Genomic DNA, 20,576 nt, shown 5'->3' on the forward strand with positions numbered 1-20,576 from the left:
ACAGAGGAAGAGTATAGCTACAGATGTAGAACTGAAAAAATGGAAAAATTATCGTCGATAAATTTTCAAATACCTTATCTACATTTATCTGGTAGAGAAAATATTTGCATACAAACCCTTCAAACAAATTCGGAAGGTACACCTACAGGCTCTTTACCTTAACCTCTCTTTTTTTCCTCTATAAGTACCAAATAATGTCAAAAAGAACCTTACTTTTCTTCATCAATTGAGCTGATTTCTGCACTGTTTAAAAATGTAGTTTTATGAAAAGTATTTAATCAATTTCCGTTCTTATTTGTGGACAATAAAGGATTTTCCTTTATTCAGGTATTGTTACACACAGGAAACATATGCAAGGACACGTTCCATCTTTGAATTGTCTCTTACAAACAAAGTAAACAGTGAAAGCAAGATTAGATGAAACAAAAGCAGATTATCTACAATTGTGACATGAATGGAGCGGAGAGAATAGGTTGACTTCCTATGTCAGCGTCAAAAGGTGTTCCTCAGAAAAGTTGACATTTCGTTGTCTTGATACCCTGTGTGATGTCACCATTTGAAATGCATTGTGGAATGTTTTGATTTTCAGTAACACAACGTACATCGTGAATCGAACTTAACTTCCGATGCTAGCAGACGACGCCACTGTCGGACCCAACGAGTTAAAATTTTAACTCGTTGATCGGACCATAAAAGACGCGTGTGTGATTGTTTTGTGAAACCTTTGGTGTACATTCTTTATCTAAGAACTTTGGTGCAGTAGCGCTTGTGAACTTGAATTAGCAGTGGCGTTCAAAATGCGATTCGTATATGTGTGTTTTGTGTGATACTGTTGTGAACTATACGTAAAGCGCTTGTCTCGAAAATTTTGAGGGCAAATGTTTTTTTTGTTTTTCTGGTAAGTATATCAACGATATTCTTGCATACATTTTGATCTGTACGAGCTGTCGAATATCAGTGACATTGTAGGCAAAACTAACATTATTTAAACCAATTCGGAAAGGTGATAAAGCAACTTGATCTATCGCAGAGGAAAATATTTGTTCCTAAGATCCGTATACGACAAATCAGAGCTACTAAGAAGCTGTAAGAGTACACACAAGCCCACTGTTTGACAACTAATAAGGTGGAACTATTGTGTACAAAATATCAGTGTATATACAAACAAATAAGACATGTCACGGCAGTAAAATTTTACTGAACGGAACAGATAATCAATCCCTGGAATTTGTCAGCGTTCGAAAAATAAAGTTGACAAAAAATACGTAGTTGTGTTTTGTCAATGTTTGACGTAACACATTTCCCGAAAGTAGTAAGATTGTGTTGGAAGCTGTTTGTTGTGTGGAAAGAATGAGAGTTGTAGTTCATTGAATATGATCTTGTGGTGTAGCTACTGGCCAGTAGTGGGTGATAGTCACATTCTATTTTTTGAGTTTGCAATAGCTCACTGCTGAAAGATAGTAAACTGTTTTGGTCTGCCACTGAATTACCGCAGCATACATTCGAAATCTTGGTTGTGGTGATCAGCTGTAGCTAACCCCAAGTTCCACTACGTAATTGCTTCGGTCCATATTAAGTGGTCCAGTGATGATTGCTTGGCCATTTTTTAATATGTGATTGGCCTATATTTGAGAAGTTCAAAACAGTTTTTTAAAATAATTTATCTTGCATCTTTACTGGGTGGCGGCCATTTTTATTTGTAGGCGCTTGACGATTTCTCAGGCCCGAGACATTAGCGAAAATTTGAATATCTCTGTAGCGGGTTAAGTTACAACATTGCAATTGACATGATTGTTTTTAGAACAGTGTCCTCTACAGCATTGTCTATTACACAAAATACCCTACATTCAAAAATAATTAGCAATATTCATTTACTTTATTTATTTTTAATAATGCAGTCTTAAACAATAGGAGCATTCGCTTTTGTTCTATGGTAACAAAAATACCCACTTAACGTTTACGTTTATTGTCAACAAAGAAGTACGTTATTGCTGGATGTGGTGAAAGTCAGTGGTCTTAACTACCAAGAGTTGCTAGATTTAATAGTGTGTGACACTATATTACAGTTCTGACTGCATAAGGAGTTGGTGTAATAAATTCCCTGGTAAGGAAACCGTTATTGAATTTTCACGAATATGATGATGAAATGCGAGACACTATTACTTTCATACAGTGGGTCACAGCTGACAGGGCAGAAATGACAACAGTGGTTAAATCTCAGGAAGAGTACTTAGAATCATTGAAAACTTAAAAACTCAAATGTCACCACTATGATTCTAAAACTCGAAGTACGTCTTTGGACAAAAAAGGACAACTTCATGAAACTGAATGCATAGTGCTAGCTGATTTTGCAGGAAATTTTACATTCACGGTTCAGGATGTAATATAGACTTCAGTGCAGCCATTTGTCCTCCACTTTAAAAATGAGAAAGATGACGTTCACAGTTCTTAAGTTTGCATTATAAGTGACTACTTGGAGCACAACACTTTGGCTGTACATGAGTTTAAAAAGTGTGTAATAAATTCCACAAAAGAAAATTTTCCCAAGGTTGAGAAGTTGATATACTTTTCAGATGGAAGTGGTAGTCGGTATAAGAATAAAAATAATTTTTCAAATCTGTGCAACCACAAAGTAGACTTTGAGTTGGAGGCTGAATGGCACATTTTTGCATCTTGCCATGGTAAAAATGCATGTGATGAAAGTACAACAAAACGTGAAGTAGGGCCTACCGGTAAGTAAAGCCAGCCTACAAAGACCAGCCACAGATCAAATTCTCACAGTACAGGACATGTAGGTCTTTTGCAAATATAATATTAAAGGCAGTAGAGGTTCTGCATATGAAAACAACACTTCAAACCAGATTTGAAAACTGTATAGCAATAAAAGGAACAACGCATTTCCGCAAATTCCTTACCATTACAGAAAACTTAGTTCGATGCTATGTAACATCAGAAACAGAAATCTGAAAGTTGTTGTCAGTATAATCACATCTCTGTCTTTAACTTTGAATGACATAGTGGCATGTGTGTGTGATGGACAGTGATGGCTTGCAGAGGCTGAAAGAATAAGTTTAGAAAACAGTGATGTTTATGTGCGTTTTTACCATCCTGCTGGGTCAAGAACATCATTCAAGAAATCTGCTAGTCACAATGTTTGGATTCCAGTGAAAAATGTTTTACGGAAACTTTCAGTGCTTGAACTTATCACAGCAACTGGGAGGTCTTAACCTATATCACAGAAGCCATCTGAACATCTGAAGAAATAAGTGTTCTTAACATTCACCACCATCTTTGGAACAGTCACATCTCTAAGGATGTTAATTGAAAATAATTATTTTAAGTATGTCAAAATAAAATAAATGTTAATTTCTATGATGTTTTCACTTTTTGTATATAATTCAGTACCTTACTTCAATAATAATTGATTATATCCCGCCAATATCACACATGAATAGGCAACAGCCATAAGATAAGTTGTATAGTAATTTGAATTATTTTCTCACTTTCAAAAAATCATATCTTTGTTCACAGTCAGATATCAGTGCTGAAATTTTTACAGTATGTTGCTATCATATAGGTGTACTAACTGTGCAAAAATCATATTTTTATATTGAGTCCCACCTGAGATAACTATAAGCCCAAACTTCACAAAAAATGAAATTCATAAAAATTAAGGAAACATCTGTAGGTAAGTGTTCTTGCTCTATATGAGACTAGTAGTGTATGACATCTAATTATAGGAAAAAATACTCTCACAAATCACTCATTGTTTGTTGTTTTTGGGCCTAAAAGTGGATTTTTTTAAAGTTTGTATACCAAACTTTGCAGGTAATTTTGACTGGTTATTTTTGAATTTAGGGTATTTTATGTAATAGACAATGTTGTAGAGGACACTTTTCTAAAAACAATCATGTCAATTGCAATGTTTTAACTTAACCCAGTGCAGAAATATTCAAATTTTCACTAACATCTCTAAACTGAAAACATTGTCGCACCCTTACAAACAAAAATGGCCACCATTTAGTAAAGGTGAAAGGTAAATTTTTTAAAACTGTTTTTAACTTATGAATTATAGGTAATCACATATAAAAAATTAATATTTGGAAATGGTCAAGCAACCAACTCAATATTTATTGGACTACTTCATTTGGATTGACCCAACTTTAACCTCCGTTAGAGTATTGCTTTGCTTTCATGTGACATCTAGCCATTATTCATTAGCAGACAGGTGTTGGACTGTTGGTGTAGATAGCATTGACTCTGGCAGTCACCGGTTGAGTTGGTTAGGTACAGACCTCAAACAGAGAAGGAATTATCTAATGTCTGTGTGAGGGAAGGTTTTGTCTAATTGGTCACAGGTGTTGGTCAACAAAAACTAAAATTTGTCTATTGTTTCCCTTTTTGCCACCAGTAGGGCTGCTTTATTGATTAAATTTTTGTTTTGGTATCAGGAAACAAAGTGCAGCCTTTAGTGGAGTAAATCAATTATAAACAGATCAGAAAAGATGCTAATGAATGTAAAATGCTACGGTGTCGTCCAGTGCTTACATTTTATTATTTCTCGCCATCTCTTATACTTTAGCGAGTTGTGTCCACCTTAATTCACAATTTTGTATATATGATGTGACTGATCCTAATTTGAACATATTTCCTTCTACATTTTCACTCTGCTCTGTGTGACCCGATTAGTAGTGCAATAAGCAGTTAATTGTCAGTTATTTTTTATTTACAAATGGCTGCCCTACTCTTGCTTGGCAGATAGAAGTTTTGTTTGTATTTTTGAACTGCTATTTATATGCTACTGTTCCCTTATGGTGCCAATTATGTCCTTTAAGAATACATAATGACTTATGACAAAAAGAGGAATTTGGGCTTATGGAGGTGTAAAATTTTCTTTACATACAGTAACCTGAATGTTACAGCTTTGGAATTTTGTTAATCTTAATGCAATATGGTATTATTTGTTGCAGATCATTCCAGTGTTACAGCTGCTTTTTGGTGTGTGTGGAAATAGGTTGTCGTGAAGCAGCTTAATCATCTCTGGAGTATGTGCTTGTGGAACATCTCAGGTATTGTACTCAACTCAAGTTTTATATTTAGGGGCTGCTGGATTTGATGTGAATGTTTAGAGTTGATCAACATAGTAATTGTGTGCAGTGTCATTTAAATTTAAGACAGGTGGTGTTGAAACATAAACTGTTTATTGTTTATTTCATTAGCTTATCTTCCTTTCTTCAGAAACCTTAAAAAAGGGAGTGTGAAGTTGGATGTTTCTTGTGCTTATCTAAATGTACAAACAGAAAACTTTAATATTGTGGTATACATTTATTTCTGGAAGATAAAAATTGTTCTGGAAAATAACAGCAGTACCTGCCTAGAACGTGCATCATTGAGGCAAACAAGCTACCCACCCTCAGATAATTTTTTTTTTAAAATCTTTATCTGAAGTATGCCAATTCTCATGCATTATAACCTTGGAATTAGTAAAAATACTGAAAAAATTCTCAAGGAGCAATCGTGCTAGTTACGTTTTATCCCGGTCCAAATAACATTTATAGTGCTGTTCAGGAAGTGCTTTTATTTATTTTTATTTCAAGGACTTACAATAGTATGACAGAAGTGATATAAACCTACTGAACGTGCACATTCAAATATTGGCCACACTTGTTATATGACTAGGCCCTTGCTTTTGCAATGTTCATATCTGCAGAATCTTGGGGAAAGTATGTCATCCACTGTGGGCCAATGGTCGTAACGGTTGTAACACTTGTCCACAACTGGTTTTGCTGATGGCGTGTAAGTTTTCATTTTTTCTTTTCAAGTTGTTAATTTTCATGATCTTCATTTTCTGCACGACTTTACTTTCTCTCTGATGTTGATATTGGAGCCTGTGCAATGGCCGTCCTAAAACTTGAGCAAATCCAGGATACTTCTTTTAGGATCTTTGTTTTCCTGCATTCTTCTCTGTACTGCAACCAACTGTTTACAGTGCACAAGTCAAAAATGTGAAATATTAATCTTAGAGCCCATTTCTTTGTTTTGTCCTATAGCACTCCATCTGTTGATCACATATGGGCCCAGTTACGCAATATGTAACCAGCCCCAAATTTATAGTTTTGAGCTATATCATGTTTTGCAGAGCATTAAAAACAAAATTCTAAAAGTACAATACAGACAAGGTGAGATTGTTATTACAGTGTACATTTTATATAACAGACGTTTAAAATAAAGAAAGGTATGAAATATAGATTTATCTAGGTGTAAGGGCCTAAATGGGAGTTGGTTCCTTATTGCTTGCCTCAATAAGTTAAAATGGCACTTTGATCTGTTGTGTTGTATTTTGAGGGACTAGGTAGTGTGCATCAGCAGATTCAAAAACCTGGCAACAGTTATGTTTGTGTGTATTAATATATTAAACTTCAATTATTTGCCAAATAATATGAACATAATGCAATGCAGTGGCAAGAAAACTAATACATCTTGCATAGTGAATCCGATGTTAGTCCAAGGTAAAGTCCAGTTTCTCATCAACCCCATCAGTATCGTCCACAATACCACAATCTACTGAAAGATCACTGTAAAACTTGGTAGCATCACTCGGAATGAGATGCATAAGGCATGTGATGTCATCCAATTTTGTCTGTGATATAGGCTTCCCCTTAGGCCACAAAGGTAACAGGAGTGATGAGAAGTTTACTGTGGTCTTTGGGTGACCAGCTCTTCTTTTCTTGACATCGTCAACAAAATTCTCATCTAATTCTGTATTCATAAATACAGAGAAAGGTTTGCTCTTTAAGATTCTAATCTGATTGAGTTGCAGCCAGCATGTTGTGCTGTATGTCTTGTTTCCTATTAACAATACTCTTTTCAAGTTGTACAGCTTCTTTAAAGTCATGTTTTGTGTGTCCTATCGGTCTGTAGGGGAATCGTTTTTCTTGCCCTGTGCAGTACACGTATATAGTCTTCTGCTCTGTAGAGTCTATCCTGCATCTTCAGAGCACATTGTATATCACCAAAGTCGCTATTGTTAGGTGTAATTTCCTCCGAAGAAGTAGGCTCTTCTAGATTTGCTTTTAACATTGAAATGAAATGAGTATATGGCATTATTGGCCAAGAGGCCCCATTCTTGGAAGTTTGTCCACCTATTGCAAGTCTTATTTCAGTCGATGCCACATTGGGCGACTTGCATGCCGGTGATGAGGATGAAATGATAACACAACACCCAGTCCCCGAGTGGAGAAAATCCCCAACCCGCCCAGGAATCTAACCCGGGCCTGCTGCATGGGAGATAAGCACGTAACCTCCCAGCCAAGCAGCTGTACGCTTTTAACATTAAAAACTATTTAAATTACGGTTTTGTTCCCCACAAGAATCCAACCCCAAAACAATTTCCTCCACTCCGCGATTTACATTGTTTAGTATGTGGTGTCGAAGACATGACCCTACTTCTTGAGCCCCATGGCCAGCAGTGCCTTCAATCTGGGTATAGCAGTGCTCTTCATTACATTTACCAATATGGATTCCGCAGTTGTACATCCAGAGTTGTATTTTGTAAAACATTATATTTGTTGGTATCCGTAGTAATGTCAATGTTGTTGGTTTTCTTTAATCGTGAGTGAATATTTCAATCTGATCTTCCTCCTGAGCTCTAATCATATCTTCTTTCAGCATTTTCTGAGCTTGTTCTGCTCTAAATATATGTTTGTCATGCTGGTCTTTTGGCATTGTCTTATCCACTGCAGCATTTGCTGATGCAGCTTGTGGCTTATATCTGTTACAAACATTACATGTGTCTTTGTGGACTGTCGTCCCTATTAAATTAAACTCATTCATAAATACTCTATTATACTTGGAAAATAAGACAGTGGTCCTCCTTATATAATTCAAACATTTTGCTTATCTTTAAATCAGGCGCTATGTATTCTGTCACTTATATATTTTGGGAACTTACCAATATGGTGCATAATGTCCCATTTTTGCTGATGTAATCTTATTATGACCTCCACTATATTGGTTGGTAACCCTGCCACCGTGGTACAACAACCGAGTTAGAAAACTGCTGCGGAAGCAAAGGGAACTTCACAGCAAACATAAAACATAGCCAAAGCCTTGCAGACAAACAAAAATTACGCGAAGCGAAATGTAGTGTGAGGAGGGCTATGCAAGAGGCGTTCACTGAATTTGAAAGTAAAGTTCTGTGTACTGACTTGGCAGAAAATCCTAAGAAATTTTGGTCCTATGTCAAAGCGGTAGGTGGATCAAAACAAAATGTCCAGACACTCTGTGACCAAAATGGAACTGAAACAGAGGATGACAGACTAAAGGCCGAAATACTAAATGTCCTCTTCCAAAGCTGTTTCACGGAGGAAGACTGCACTGTAGTTCCTTCTCTAGATTGTCGCGCAGATGACAAAATGGTAGATATCGAAATAGACGACAGAAGGATAGAGAAACAATTAAAATCGCTCAAAAGAGGAAAGGCCGCTGGACCTGATGGGATACCAGTTCAATTTTACACAGAGTACGCGAAGGAACTTGCTCCCCTTCTTGCACCGCTGTACCGTAGGTCTCTAGAAGAGCGTAGCGTTCCAAAAGGATTGGAAAAGGGCACAGGTCATCCTCGTTTTCAAGAAGGGACGTCGAACAGATGTACAGAACTATAGACCTGTACCTCTAAAATCGATCAGTTGTAGAATTTTGGAACACAGGAATCAGCATGGGTTTCGAAAAAGATGGTCGTGTGAAACCCAGCTCGCGCTATTCGTCCATGAGACTCAGAGGGCCATAGACACGGGTTCACAGGTAGATGCCGTGTTTCTTGACTTCCGCAAGGCGTTCAATACTGTTCCCCAGAGTCGTTTAATGAACAAAGTAAGAGCATATGGACTACCACACCAATTGTTTGATTGAATTGAAGAGTTCCTAGATAATAGAACGCAGCATATCATTCTCAATGGAGAGTAAGTAAGAGTGATTTCAGGTGTGCCGCAGGGGAGTGTCGTAGGACCTTTGGTATTCACAAAATACATAAATGACCTTGTGGATGACATCGGACTTCACTGAGGCTTTTTGCGGATTATGCTGTGGTATATAGAGAGGTTGTAACAACGGAAAATTGTACTGAAATGCAGGAGGATCTGCAGCGAATTGACGCTTGGTGCAGGGAATGGCAATTGAATCTCAATGTAGACAAGTGTAATGTGCTGCGAATAAATAGAAAGAAAGATCCCTTATCATTTAGCTACAATATAGCAGGTCAGAAACTGGAAGCAGTTAATTCCATAAATTATCTAGGAGTACGGAATACGAGTGATTTAAAATGGAATGATCATATAAAGTCGATCGTCGGTAAAGCAGATGCCAGACTGAGATTCAGTGGAAGAATCCTAAGGAAATGCATTCCGAAGACAAATGAAGTAGGTTACAGCACCCTTGTTTGCCCACTGATTGAATACTGCTCAGTAGTGTGGGATCCGTACCAGGTATGGTTGATAGAAGAGATAGAGAAGATCCAACAGAGAGCAGCTCGCTTCGTTACAGGATCATTTAGTAACCGCGAAAGCGTTACGGAGATGATGGATAAACTCCAGTGGAAGACTCTGCAGGAGAGACGCTCAGTAGCTCCGCACGGGCTTTCCTTGAAGTTTCGAGAACATACCTTCACCGAAGAGTCAAGCAGTATATTGCTCCCTCCTACGTATATCTCGCGATGAGACCATGAGGATAAAATCAGAGAGATTAGAGCCCACACAGAAGCATACCGACAATCCTTCTTTCCACGAACAATACGAGACTGGAATAGAAGGGAGAACCGATAGAGGTACTCAGGGTACCCTCCGCCACACACCGTCAGGTGGCTTGTGGAGTATGGATGTAGATGTAGATGCACAAGGCTGCACATACGGAGACAGAGCTCTTGTGTAAGATAAGTAATTTAGGTTGTAAATAATTGTAGTTGAACACTTTTAACTAATTAAGTACGTTCTTTAGTGTACTCTAGCTCACCATTAAAGGTTTTTTTTATTCTTCCACTTATCGCAAAAAGTTCATTTTGGTTACATTCGGCTGTTTAGGCCTAATTTTTGATCGTGTATATTTAGCGTTACACCACAGCTTTAAGTGCATTTGGCAATAGTTTACTTACATATTAGTTTCCAAAACGTATTTAGTGTCCTTTTGCATCTGTATTCAGTATATCATCGTTACCACTTAGTAAATCTATTAGCTAATTTCCAAACTACCATGGATGCTAAATGTGAGAGCTGCAGTAGGAAAGTTAGTTCAGGGGTTTTGTGCAGCTGTTGTGACAGGTGATTTCATCTGGGAGATTGTGGCGGCGTGGGAATTGGGGAAGCAAACGTGACTCTTTCATTCTTTTTGCAGGGTTTTCTCAAGAGATAGGATTATAGCTGAACAGGAGGAGAAAAGTAGAGCCCTTCAGGCTGGTTTGGACAGAGCGAGGGAGGAAATGAAGAGGTTGGGGCGGGGGGGGGGGGGGGGGGGAGGATAAACAGTGGTGGGAAGTGGTAGCTGGGAACAGCGACCACAGAAAGAGGACAGTGTCTGACAGTTTCCCAATTGCCACAAACAATAGATTTGCCTTGCTACCACAGTTAAGTAAGGAAGGGGCTCCAGTAGAAGTAGATGTAGTTAAGAAGCAACAGAATCTCACAAGGAAAGTTCTGTTGCTAGGTAACAGCCATGGAAGAGGTGTTGACCAGATTTTGCAAGAAAAATTAGGTGATAGGTATCAGGTCAGAAACTTTTTCAAGCCAAGTGCATGTCTTAGCCAGGTGGTAGAGGATATAGTTTCCTTGTGCAAGGGTTTCACAAAACAGGATCGTGTGATGATAGTGGGTGGAGTGGGAAACAGTATTGATATGGATCAGGGCTACAGTATTGAATGTGACCTGGTGAAAATAGCCTCGGCAATTGGATTGGTTCCTGTCCAGGCTATTGATAGGGGGGATTTCACAAGGCATGGCTTACACCTCAGTAGGAAAGGGAAGGGTAAACTGGCAGGGTTGTTATTGAAATCCATAAGGAGGGACACTAGTACTCATGGATGCACCTCTTTTTTAGACTAATATCAGTGTCCAATTAGAAGTTCAGGCAAGCAGGTGCTGAACAGGTCCAAAACTCACAAAATTCTCAAAACAGGAAAGTAAATAATAATGTTACCAAATTTAACGAAAATATTGGTGGATTAAAGAAAAAAGTAGATTCTCACAAAAGTAAAGTAAAAAATAATGTTACCATTTTTCACCAAAATATCCCAGGATTTGACAAATCAGTAGATGAGCTCCTGGTTTGTTTAGATGATATTGAATCTTACATTGTAACAGATATACTATGCCTGTCTGAGCATCACATTGTGTCTGATATGGAAAAGGTAAATATCAGTGGTTATAAACTAGCTGCACCTATGAGTAGAGGGAATAAGGTGAGAGGATGAGTTGCCATGTACGTCAGAAGTTATCACCGTGTAGAAAGCTTAGATACAAAAAAGGTTTTGTCTGGAGCAACATAATAGAAGCATGTGCCTGTCAACTTAAACTGAAGGAGGGCTCTTTTATAATTCTAACATTTTATAGGTCCCCTTCAGGAAACTTCATTTATTCCTGGAAAACTTGGATGCCTTGTTGTGCTATCTGTCAGATAGGGGAAAGCAAATTTATTATTTGTGAGGACTTCAGTGTTGATTCACTGGAAGAGTGTAGTATGAAGAATGACCTCGAAGTCTTGCTCAGTTCTTTCAATTTGACATCTGTCATTAATTTTCCTACTCGGATAGTAAAGGACAGCAGCACATTGATAGATAACACTTTTATAGACCAAGATAGGTTTAAAACATAAATTCTTGTCCTTTTGAGAATGGCCTTTCTGATCATGATGCTCAGCTACTTACAATATATGACATAGCTCCATTCAGTAGTTCAAAGCTACTCTCCAAAGTTGTGCGTTCAATTAATGACTCAACAATTAGAAATTTCAGAGAAAATCTTCAGAAGTTAGACAGGGATGATGTGTACAAGGAACTCGATACTAATTTAAAATATAACTTATTTCATGATACACTTGTAAGAGAATTTGAAAACTGTTTCCTCAAGACAGTAGTTAATCAAATTTTAAGAAACCATGCAAAAATCTTGGCTTACTAAAGGAATAAAAATATCTTGTAACCACAAAAGGAAACTGTATCTAACAACAAGAAAGAGTAATGACCCAGAAACAGCCAAATATTATAATAACTAATGTGCTACATTAAGAAAGGTGATTAAAAAGTCCAGAAGCATGTGCATTATGTCTGAGATTAATACCTCTGATAACAAAATCAAAACAATTTGGAATATTATTACAAGGGAGTCAGGGCAACCAAGAGTACAGGATGACGGCATCACCATAAAAGCGAATGGAAACTTGATAACCAACAAGCCGGAAGTTGAAAACATTTTGAATAATCATTTTTTAAATGGTGTTGAGAAAGTAGGATCTAAATATTCATTAGAAGAAGCAAGGCAGTTAATGGAAGAGGCCTTACCCACACCATTTGATACAACTGAAATTCCACCCACCTCTCCTTCTGAAATTAGGAAGATAATAAACTCTCTCCAGAATAAAAGCTCACATGGAATTGATGGCATTTCCAGCAGGATAATAAAAGCTTGTTCCCAAGAAATAAGTGGGATTCTTATCCACATATGTAATAGCTCTCTGAAGCAGGGTATTTTCCCAAATAGACTGAAGTATGCCATTGTTAAACCACTGCACAAAAAAGAGGACATATCTGATGTCAACAACTACCACCCAATCTCTGTTCTGACTGCCTTATCCAAAATTCTTGAAAAAGTAATGTATTGTAGAGTAGCTTCACACCATTGTAAAAAAAAGTTTTAACAAAATCTCAGTTTGGTTTCCAGAAAGGTTTTTCAACAGAAAATGCTATATATACTTTCACTAATGAAATATTAAATGCTCTGAGTAACCGGAAGTCACCCGTGGGGATTTTTTGTGATCTATCAAAGGCTTTTGATTGTGTAAATCATGGAATACTTCTAGATAAGCTCAAGTACTTTGGTATGAATGGGACAGTGCTCAAATGGTTTAAATCATACATAACTGGAATAGTGCCAAAAGTTGAAATAAGCAGTTCACATAATAGGCAAAAAACTGGTGATTGCTCAAACTGGGGAACAATCAAGAATGGGGTGCTGCAAGGTTCGGTCTTGGGTCCTCTGCTGCTCTTAATATATATAAATGACTTGTCATTCTATATTCACGAAGATGCAAAGCTGGTACTTTTTGCCAATGATACAAGTATAGCTATCGCACCCAACAGACAAGAATTAACTGGTGAAATTGTAAACACTGTTTTTCAGAAAATCATTAAGTGGTTCTCTGCAAATGGGCTCTCATTAAACTTTGACAAAACACAGTATATACACTTCCACGCAGTAAATGGAATGACACCATTAATAAATATAGACTTCGATCATAAATTGGTAGCTAAGGTAGAATATGCAAAATTTCTTGGTGTATGCGTTGAAAAGGGATTGATCTGGAAAAAACACACTGAGAATCTGCTGAAACTTTTGAGTTCAGCTACTTGTGCTATTAGGGTCATTGCAAATTTTAGCTTACCATGCCTATTTTCATTCTCTGCTTTCGCATGGCATCATATTCTGGGGTAGCTCATCGTTGAGTAAAAGAGTGTTCATTAGACAGAAGTGTGTAATCAGAATAATTGCTGGAGCTCATCCAAGATCATCTTGCAGACACTTATTTAAAGATCTAGAGATCTTCACTATAGCCTCACAATGTATATATTCACTTAGGAAATTTGTTATTAACAATCAGAACGAATTCAAAAGTAATAGCAGTGTACATGGCTACAACACTAGGAGAAAGGATGATCTTCACTACTCAAGGTTAAATCTAACTTTGGCTTAGAAGGGGGTAAATTATGCTGCCACAAAAGTCTTTGGTCATTTACCTAATAGCATCAAAAGTCTGACAGATAGCCATATAACATTTAAAAGGAAATTAAAAGAATTTCTTAATGGCAACTCATTCTACTCATTAGACAAATTTTTTGATATAGTAAGTGGGTAATTTACCCAACCCCCACAAAAATTGTCATGTAATATTTTGTGTAATGTAATATCTTGTATACACACCTGTATTAACCTGACACATTCCACATCATTACGAAATGTTGTATTCATGATCTATGGAACAATTACTAATCTAATCTAAACCTTTTATCTAATAATGCATTGTGATCTTTGGATCTGCTTTTCTCCATTGCTGTATTCAACCTCTTAGTTGAAATACACATTGTCTGACAGAATAAATCCCTGCAGACTGTAATATCATTAGTTGTGTAAATCCTACTGTAAGTATGTTTATTATTGTCCCTTTCCTCTGTGACAGCAGACTTCATGTTGCATAATCATTCTAACACCGCAGTTTGTACATTATAACCTCGACTATTCCGAAAATTATCAAAGCACAGTTTCCTCTCCTATATGCTTACTTTTTCACTAAATTTTCATGAACAGTTACAGATATAATCTCTGAACGGTTTTGGCTCCACTGATTTCTTTGCAGCATTAACGTATTTTTTGTTATTATTTCTTAAGATCTTCCACTGCTCTCTTGACAAGCCTCCAAATTTTCTCTTCCTTCCTTTTGTGGGCCTCCCTTTGTTTACCAGCAGCAGCGCTACTGTCATCACCACTATAGCTGTCTCCTGCATCACGTTCTGTAACTGAATTTTCTATATCAATAAATCCTTTAATATCCATGACACCTTTTCTTAACTCACATATGATATTTCCATCTTCCTCTTGTAATACACAAAAAATAGGCCCTTGTTAGTATGCAGTACCATGAATATATCATTCAGTTCAATATTAGTGACAATCATAAAATATAAGTGAGTTTAAATGTTATACTAGCTCCACATTTTCTTAATTCATTTTGGGCCTGCGGAAATTGTTCTGTGACATTCCCTTCCTGCTACAATAACAAGCGAGGCCTTGTAAGTAATAAGTTCTATTTTGCATAACATGCACACACCTTCAAGAACATTTTGCAATATAAATCCAGTAAGTGGTGTTTGGATACTTACTGCATAACTAGGCCCGTATATCAACCTCCCCCCCCCCCCCCCACCATGTATTTGTTATAACTCTTTACAACGTATGGACAATTGATTTCCAAATACTCGTTCTCATTTTTGCACCATCTCTACTTTGTGTTTCTATTCCTGCACAACTTGATGGTAAAACCACTTGATTGTTGTCTTTCCATTCTACTACAACCTGTGCACCATCACAATGGACATATTCATGGCATTCGCCCCTTTGAGCTTTTCCTCCTTATAATTTCACGTCTCTTATGGGATTAATCATGATGGTGCCTGTGGCATCAATTCCTATTTTTTGTATGGCCTCTAGTAAAGGAATTGTTGTATAATATTGGTCAAAGTACACAAAACTTCCTGGGGGCAATGTTTCAGTAAGTCTCAGTATAAATGCAAGACCTCTTAGTGGAATGCTATTACCTTAGTAAATCACAAAATCTTTCATCGTCCCTCAGGAAGAGCAAGTTTTTCAGTCCAACAGGGCTCTGTTTTTGTTAACATAATGTTTCAGTGAACAATGACACCATTTGCTCATCGATAGAGTAAAACTTGATACCTTTGCAACTTTTGGCATTGTCTTCTGTGTCGGTGACCCATTGTACTTTCCACAACTCGTTTACTTGAGCTCCCTCTGGAGGTGACTCTGTGCTGACAAAATGAGTGTTCTGTCTGATTGAGGTAAACCTATCTGTGTACATGCTCTCACTCACCACTGATAGTGCCAGACCTTTTTCCCAGTACATAGATAACCTGGGGCTGAGGATACAGCACATTGCTAAGTTCATGCCAAAAACACTTTTTTAGTTTCACAGCTGTAGTATTTATAGGTTACCTGTCATCCTTACACTGTACATACTAGTGTACAATGCACCTGTGTCATAAAACTCGTCACTAAAGTAATCAGCCAAATCCACCATTGGTGTATTCTGAAATTTAGAAATAAATGCCCAAAAATTATTAAGGTTTAATCTAAATGAATTCATGCAGTCTGTTGTGGGCATGTTCTGACAGTGAATCATTATAGCGACATTAACCTGAATTGAGATTTACATCCTCCTCCATAAGATGCAAATTCCTTCTTGTAGAACAAAAGCCTCTTGCCTGGAATTGGAGTTGATTCCTGTTATACCTCCTGTTCTTCTTCCTTCCTGTTATGTTCACCACCATGAGAATCAGAATTGTCATTATCATCCACAACACTGCACGATGAGGCCATTATCTTGGGCAGTTTCCAGCCTCTGGCCAGGTCTGCTTGTAACATAAGCCTCTCCATCGTCTTCTGTCTTCACCTTGGTCCAGTCTTTTCCTTCCTTCTGGATGCATTCCTCCAATCCTTTCAGCCGTCTGTCTCTCGGTCTTCCTCTTGGTCTCTTTCCTTCCAGTTTGATCTCGTGTATCCTCCTGGGTATCCTCTTCTCATTGGTTCGCTTAACATGTCCATACCGTCTCAGCCTTGATTTCTGTATCTCCTCCTGTAATGGTTCCACTTTCATTAACACTCTGAGCCTCTCATTTCTTAACTTTGTCACTCCAGTACTGTTCCTCAAGAACTTCATCTCACTAGCTCGTGATGCTTTTCTCTCTCCCATTCATAACCCAGGTTTTGGATACATATGACAGGATCGGGTCATAGTATGATTGTTATATAACCTTTATACTGATTTGGGGTACATCCTTGCTCCATATCATGCTTCTGACACTCTTACGAAATCTGATTTTCTCCCCTGCTCTTTATTTCTCTGTTGTTTTTTTCCATCTTCCGCTGCCAGTCTTCCTAGGTACTAGAAACTCTCTACTCTCCTCAATTGTTTCCCACCTATTGTTATTCCAGTTGTTCATCTCTCCTTCATTCTTGTTGTGATAATCATCTGACTCTTATTTGTACTAAATTTCATCCCATATTCTTGTACTTTTCGTTACCATACATCCAACTGCTCTTTTACTTCCTCCTCCTTATTTCCCCAAATCATCAGATCATCTGCAAACACCATAGCTTTCATCTTTATTTCACCAATTACTTGTGCTACTGTACTCATTATATTATCCATCACTAAAGTGAAGAGTAATGGTGAGCGTGCACTTCCCTGCCTGAAGCCATTCTTCTGCTTAATCCAAGCTGATCTTTCACACAGCTCACCCTTGCATCGTACATTTCCCTTATCCTTCAAATAATCTGTTTTGCTATTCCTTTGTTCTCCAGGGCTTTCCACACTATGCTTCTAAGTACACTATGATATGATTTTCAATGTCCAGGAAGGTCATCAGTAGATCTATTCCATACTCATAATGGTGTTCATCCAGTTGTCTTACAGCAAAAATTAGATCCACTGTAGACCCTCTTGTTCTGAAGCCGTGTAACCCTTCTCTCATACCACCACCTAATTCTGTCCGAATTCGTGCTTCCAAAATTTTCTCAAAAATCTTTGCACAATGACTCATCAGTGTTATCCCCTGATAGTTTTTGCACTCTTTTCTATTCCCCTGCTTAAAGATCGGGACAATTATTCCCTTCTTCCAGTCTTCTGGTATCATCTTCCGTCTCCACACAATTTTCATTACTTGATATAGCCATTATATCCCTGCCTCTCCTGCTGCTCTCACCATCTGTACACTTAGCTCATCCATGCCTGATGACTTCTCTCCCTTCATCTTGCCCGTTGCCTCTTCCATGATGAGGTAATTGGTTGAAAATCATCACTGGAGAGGTCACTTAAATTGGAATCCTCCAAAATAAGTTGTATTATTTCTTCATCAGTTAACCCTAGAAGACAAAAGGATATTGTATTTGTATATAAAAACCAAAGCATTACTATTTGTTCATAGATCTTAGAGCCAATATTTACTGTACTGTCTTCTTGTAAAAGTGATGTCAGCATAAAAGCTTGGCATCAGTAACACCTGAGATGTACGATTATGCTACTCCAAATATAAACATTTGTAAAATCCAACTGGCACTTGACGCACTTGTTTAGATAACTTATATATACATTGTATTTACCTCGCAGATGCATGCCTCTGTCTTCTCGTCAAAGTTTGAAGTCATCTGGTGGTCGCATTATGAAACAAAACAGCCACCAAACACAAGCAGAGAGCCCACATATTCGTTGCAGTCCGGAGTGATTCAAAAAAAGTTGTGTGTTTAAGGCATGATAACTTTAAAAACAAACCCGCAGTATCATGCGGGGCAGGGTGGAAAGATATCCATGGTGAAACGTCCCGGCAGATTAAAACTGTGTGCCGGACCGAGACTCGAACTCGGGACCTTTGCAAGAGAGCTTCTTTAAAGGTTGGAAGGTAGGAGACAAGGTACTGGCAGAAGCAAAGCTGTGAGGACGGGACGTGAGTCATGCTTGGGTAGCTCAGTCGGTAGAGCACTTGCCCGCAAAAGGCAAAGGTCCCGAGTTCGAGTCTTGGTCCGGCACACAGTTTTAATCTGCCAGGAAGTTTCATATCAGTGCATAGTCTGCTGTAGAGTGAAAATTTCATTCATATCCATGGTTTAGGGTGGTGTGCTCATCAAATGTCCTCTCTCTCTCTCTCTCTCTCTCTCTCTCTCTCTCTCTCTCTCTCTCTCTCTCTCTCTCTCTTCTTTCTTTCTTAATTTCACATCTGCAGTCTACCAAGAGACCCATCAGATTCTTTTCACATGCCCTCTTGTTAATTTTGTACCCTAACCCCATTTGATGAGAATGAAAATGGTGTTCATTCCTCTTCATCAGTTTCCTCCTCAGACTTCTCTTGAAGCCCAATTGTCAACCACTTGCCAAGAACCATAGTGCCATTACTATATACTGAAACACACATGATTTTATCGCAAGCATGACACACACTAAAGAAAACTTGCATTAATATTGTCATTTCCTAATTCATACAAGGTAAGTGCACTGGTGTTTGTCACTCTTAGATGACGAATTTGTTGGATTGTATGTGACTAGTAATAGTACACTGTAAATTAATGTCCCAAGTGCGCAATATTCCTTGGCACATGTACATCAATACTGAATCCCACAGAAAGTAATTATCTACTCATTTTAAATTAAGTCTTTAATATTTGTGAGGAAGCACTAATAATTGACAGCTCAACTTTTAGAATGTTCCTTTTATTGGCTCCTGCTGCATTAGTAAGCGCCACTTGCATTATATGTGTTAAACATAAGCAGAATACTGTAGTTTATCATTAATTAGTGTTAAAAATTATACAAGGTACATCTAAATGTCAGTATCGTCAGTATTCACTATGTATGAAGGTCTTTGGTAATTTACAAACACCACATAAAAATAGAATACCTGTACAATTGGTGTCTGTTATAACTGGACCAATTTTCAATTAATTTTATGAAGAATTGAGTATTTTTATTTCAACATCTGCCTGAAGGTTGCCATTAGCACAAAGAATACTATTTACAAAAGATTTTGCATGGAATGAAAATAACAAAAGTTACCCTAAAACATAGCAGTTGTGTGACAAATTCATGCTTTATTTTTAAGAAAAGGGTGTAGTGCACACTTTTTTTAAATGTTGCTGTTCTTTTACAACATAATCATCCTTTATTTATTAAATGCAGTGTTGTATCATCAGAATTTTTGTCTGTGGGTGCCAGAATTTTATAGGTGCTACAAAGTTTTATCTACTTGTAGTGCAACTTTGTAAGAGTTGCATTTCTACTTAACCAGCTCATGTGTTTAGGGCCTGTTTGATAGTTGTAATTGTGGAGATCTTCTGTGGGACAGATAATTGCATATGAAGTAACTGGAGACAGTTTTTTGCAAGAAAAAGCCGTTAACAACTTTTATAAGGAGATTAATGATAACATTGTGATGCAACCCAGAGTAGCAACATTTTAAGTAAACCACAGTAACAAATCTTATTTCAGCAGCCCTGAAAATAGTTTGTTTGCCTCTTTTCTTTGGGCATTTATTTTTCAAAATATTTCTTGATTTTTGTACTGGATTACATCTTTTGTTGGTGGCCATCTCCAGTATTTCCCCACTAACTCCATAACATTAATAATTGTGCTATCATTGCTGATTTTGGTTATTGTACCCAGATAATGTCCTCCTCCATGTATCACCAGCACAGTTCCCCACTAGCTTGTCTCCTTCCTTGAAATCCTGAGTTTCCTTCGCAACATCAGTTTGACTCCCAATATTGAAGGTATCTAATCTGAGTCCAGCATGCACTACACTGTTGTCTTCACTTTCACTAGAGCTGCAAGTAATGCATTGAGCTGATTCCTTTTCTTAACTACATTCTTTTGTCAAGTGGGGATAGGTTCAGTTCACTTGAAGATTGTGTTTGAGCACACTCTACTATGAGCTTCGCATATCATGGTCGGAAATGCTCTTTACAGAGGTGACATTGACTCATTTCCTCCTCAATATATGCTTTCCCACTCTCATTTTGCCTCTTTTCTTATCTAAGTGCTCT

The 20,576-nt window shown here is 37.6% G+C and overlaps 1 long non-coding RNA gene across 1 annotated transcript in view; it reads left to right on the top strand.

Moving 5' to 3' along the window:
* Window positions 1–445: 445 nt before the first annotated feature.
* Window positions 446–20,576, top strand: part of LOC126271866 (uncharacterized) — a 62,162-nt gene continuing 42,031 nt past the window's right edge. The window contains exons 1-2 of the long non-coding RNA XR_007549153.1: window positions 446–898; window positions 4,971–5,069. This is a non-coding gene — a long non-coding RNA (uncharacterized LOC126271866). The remainder of the gene's footprint in view (window positions 899–4,970; window positions 5,070–20,576) is intronic.

The sequence above is a fragment of the Schistocerca gregaria genome, chromosome 5 (assembly GCF_023897955.1).
Source record: "Schistocerca gregaria isolate iqSchGreg1 chromosome 5, iqSchGreg1.2, whole genome shotgun sequence".
Taxonomy (NCBI): domain Eukaryota; kingdom Metazoa; phylum Arthropoda; class Insecta; order Orthoptera; family Acrididae; genus Schistocerca; species Schistocerca gregaria.